The sequence below is a fragment of the Eretmochelys imbricata genome, chromosome 1 (assembly GCF_965152235.1).
Source record: "Eretmochelys imbricata isolate rEreImb1 chromosome 1, rEreImb1.hap1, whole genome shotgun sequence".
Taxonomy (NCBI): Eukaryota; Metazoa; Chordata; order Testudines; family Cheloniidae; genus Eretmochelys; species Eretmochelys imbricata.
In genome coordinates this window covers 194,140,818-194,145,492 of record NC_135572.1, presented here as the reverse complement: position 1 = coordinate 194,145,492, position 4,675 = coordinate 194,140,818, and positions in this window count along the sequence as shown.

Here is a 4,675-nt window from a genome sequence, read left to right as displayed (position 1 = left end):
AGCTTCTTTGCACACTTATTCCAAGTACTTTTATTTTTAATGTTGGCAACTACGGTATAAATTTCTGACTCTGTTCATACTGCATGAGGTAACATTCACTTAGAGATTTCCTTGCTCTTTAAGAGTTTCTGAGACATTATCTAGCAGGGGACAGGATTCCCTGCTGTCCTGGGGCTAGAAGAGGGTCACAGTGAGGAGAGAAACAGTCAAACAAATTACATTAATTACATCATATGAAGGCAGACATATAAATATTGACAAATTTTATAAATGCTTGCATACAAATGAAAGAAGTCTAAACACTAAAATGGATGAACATGAGAGCCTGCTATTTAATGAGGATACTGACATACTAGCATCACAACAACTTGGAATGATGGTAATACGAGGGCACAAAATATATAGGAATGACAGTGCACTGCTGGAGAAGTGGCAGTATATGTGAAAGAAAGTCTTAAATGAATAAAACAGTACCGCAGAATGCTTGAATAGTAAAGAGTTCAGCAGTAGGAATATACTACCAAACATCTGACCAGGCTCAATGAGGCTAGAGAGGCTACAAAAACAGAAAATGCAGTAATGATGGGAGATTTTAACTATCCCCATATTGACTTAGTACATGTCACCTCCGGACAGGATGCAGAGATAACATTTCTAGACACCATTAATGACTGCTTCTTGCAACAGCTAGTCCTGGAACCCACAAGGGGAGAGGCAATTCTTGATTTAGTCCTCAGTGGCACACATGATCTGGTCCTATAGGGGAATATAGTTAAAACACTTTTGGTAATAGCAACCGTAATGTAATTAAATATAATATAAATATAAATAATTAAATTTCTCCCCTTGTAGGGGAGAAAATACCAAAGAAACCCACCACAGTAGCATTTAACTTCCAAAAAGGGAACTACACAAAAATGAGGAGGCTACTTAGAAATTAAAAGGAGCAGTCACAAGAGTGAAATACCTGCAAGCTGCATGGAAACTTTTTAAAAACACTGTAATAAAGGCTTGAAATTTATGCATACTCCAAATTAAAAAAATCAACAAAACAGTAAAAAGACCTTTCACCCCCAAAATGATTAGTTGCATCACTCTTCACTGCAGAGTGTGTGAAGGAGATTCCCACACCTGTGCCATTCTTTTCAGGTGACAAATCTGAGGAACTGCCCAGACTGAGGTGTCACTAGAGGAGGTTTAGGAATAGACTGATACATTAAACTGTAATAAGTCACCAGGACCAAATGGTATTCACCCAAAGTTCTGAAGGAATTCAAATATGAAATTGCAGAACTACTAACTGTGGTATGTAACCAATCCTTTAAATTGGCCTCTGTACCAGATGACTGGTGGATAGCTAATGTAATGCCAATTTTTCAAAAAAGATCCTGGCAATTACAGTACCTGGCAAATTAGTTGAAACTATAGTAAAGAACAGAATTACCAGACACATAGATGAACACAATATGTTGGGGAAGAGTCAACATGGCTTTTGTAATAGGAAATCATGCCTTACCAATCTGTCAGAATTCTTTGAAGGTATTCACAAACATGTGGACAAGGGTGATCCAGGGGATACAGTGTGCTTGGACTTTCAGAAAGCCTCTGACAAGGTCCCTCATGAAAGGCTCTTAAGGATAGTAGGCAGTCATGGGACACCAGGGAAGGTCTTCTCATGGATCAGTAACTGGTTAAAAGATAGGAAATAAAGGGTAGGAATAAATGGACAATTTTCACAGTGGAGAGATGTAAATAGTGGGGTCCCCCAAGGATCTATCCTGGGACCTGTGCAGTTCAATGTATTCATAAATGATCTGGAAAAAGGGGTAAATAGTGAGGTGGCAAAGTTTGCAGACAATACAAAATTACTCAAAATAGTTAGGTCCAAAGCTGACTGCGAAGATTTACAAAGGGATCACACAAAACTGGGTGACTGGGCAACCAAATGGCAGATGAAATTCAATTTTGCCCCAATCCCAACATAGATATATTAGCACTAGAAAAAGTACAGAGGAGGGCAACAAAAATAATTAGGGATTTGGAACAGCTTCCATATGAGGAGAGATTAAAAAGATGGGGACTGTTCAGCTTAGAAAAGAGGGGATGTGATGGAGGTCTATAAAATCATGAAAGGTGTAGAGGATAAGTGTTATTTACCCCTTCACACAACACAAGAACCAGGAGTCACCCAATGAAATTAATAGGCAGCAGGTTTAAAACAAACAGAAGGAAGTACTTTACACAATGCAGTCAACCTGTGGAACTCATTTCCAGAGGATATTGTGAAGGCCAAAATTATAACTGAGTTCAGAAAAGAATTTGATAAGTTCATGGAGAATAGGTCCATCAATGGCTGTTAGCCACCACAGACACAGCCCCATGGCCTGGATATCGCTAAGCTTCCAACTGCCAGAAGCTGGCCTTGACAGGGGTATATCACTTGATAACTGCCTTGGTCTGTTCATTGCTTCTGAAGCACCTGGAATTGGCCACTGTTGGAAGACAGGATACTGGGCTAGATGGGCCATTGGTCTGACTCACTATGGCCATTCTTATGTATGTTCTGAGAAAAAGACTGAGGGAACTGCTTCTTTTAGGGACCAAATCCCTCACTTATTTTTTGGGGAACCTCTTGTAGTGTCTTATATGAGGAACTCTATGACCCATAAAGATCAGGCTTCATTTACTTATAGATTTAGGTTTAGCCTGGGGGGCGGGGGTGGGTGGGAATTAGAGGTGGATTTAAATGTGCTCTGTTTAGTACTTATACAGCTAAATGGCTTGCAATGAAATAAATTCTAAATAAAGGACCAAGATAATCAGTTTAGTAACATGTGCCACATGCAGCTAATTCAGGCGATGAGAGCTCAGAGAGGTACGGGGAAGGATCCTTAGCCACAAATACCAGCACGATCCGTGACAACATTTTAAAGGAAATCATTACATATTAAGTGGTCCATTTAGCTTGATAAACACAGCTCTGCTATGAGGGGGAGGCAAAGTACAACGTTGCCTCCGAGGAAGCTGTAGGAGGGGTTTCACTTCACAGTGCTTTCCAGTATGTGTGTGAGCACCTCAGGCACCATCCTAAATGATGGAGGAGCTAATTCACCTTTCTGCAGACATCCAGCTCTGCAATATGGTAGAGAGAATGGGCTCTGCTTTCACCTCCTCCCCTCCACACTTTGGCCTGTGTTAAGGTAGGAAGGTGCAGTTTCTGTGCATACATGAAGAACTGTGTTTATCCCAGAAAAAGGCTTCTTGCTCTCTTCTCCCATTTGGTGCCCATATCGTGCTCAAGCAGCATCTGGCCCTAGTCATATTTCTGAAGAGCATATACTGGGCGTGTAGAGCAGTCACATTTTAAAACTGAATGGCAAGGGACCACAATTAATCCTCCTCCCACAGAAAATACAATGTAGGATTTTTAAGTTTATTTTATTTTAAATTAACAGGTCATTGGTAAACTAGTCCCATTTCAGATCCCCTTTTGTCCCCCACAGAAGCTTGACAGAAAGCCGCTTACATTATTTTTTAATGTATAGAGCTAGCTCGCAGTCAGTTCTATGCCCTGCCGGGCAGGGAAGGTGGGTTTGACCTGCTGTTGCACGAGGCCCATAAGGGAAGAACTTACTGCCTGTGGAGTAGTACTCTGTGAGGGTGGTAGGATGAAAGCATCACTCGGCCGGTGCACTTGGCCAGCCCCGGAAGTGATGGATTCATCGCTTCCGCCCCGGGTCCCGCACCTGGTCCCGCACCTCCCTAGGGATGGCCCTGACTAACTGGAACCTCTAAAGCTGCATGCCAGAGGAAATGCCTCCAAGGCAAAAGACTATCACTTCTATTGCTGGGGGGTGTGGAATGGAGATAGAAGAAATGTGGGAATGGATGCAGAAAATGAAACCCTAATGCCTAAAATCTGAAAGGAATTTAGTTTTTCTGAACACTCAGAACCATGCCAATGCTGGTCATGAATGTCATTGCTTTTAAAAGGAATGTGTCATTGCTGCCATCATTTTAGTGTTCTGAAAACTTTTCTTTCTGCATTTTTCCTTCCACCTGAGCCTGCAGAAATGCAACGCTGCATAAAAGGTTAATAAGATGCTGAATAAATCAGGGGCTTGACATATATTTCAGATGTTAGCATGGAGAGATCCTGTTCCCCCTTGAAATCAATGGCAGAACTCCCACTAATTTAAGTAGGCTCAGGAAGGGATTCCTATATACAGAAATATTTATCATTCTAAGTTTACATCATGATTTCCAAGAAAATAATTTAAAAAAAAAACTGTAATCAGTTTGTATATTCAAAGAAGAGCTGGAAGGTTAGATGGCTCTGGGGGATTGGGAAATCAATGCCACATATTTCCGCCTTAGATCAATTGCCCCAATCCAGTCTAGATAGACTGGTGGCCAATGTAAAATGCATTTGGTGGTGTCTGTTCAGTTCCCAAGTGGAGAGTTCTCCTCATCACTAAAATCCCTGCCACAATTAGAACTAGCACGCTCTTAGCAGCCTAAGAGGCAGAGTCTTCACTGTGTGCTGAGACTGAGCTACGTGGGACATTGGAGGGGAAGTTTGTTTTGCTGCTGTTGTACCCTGATCTGTCAATCGATAGAGGACTTCAATCTCCAGCACTGCCAGTTTAGCAATGCTCATGAGAAATCAGTTCTT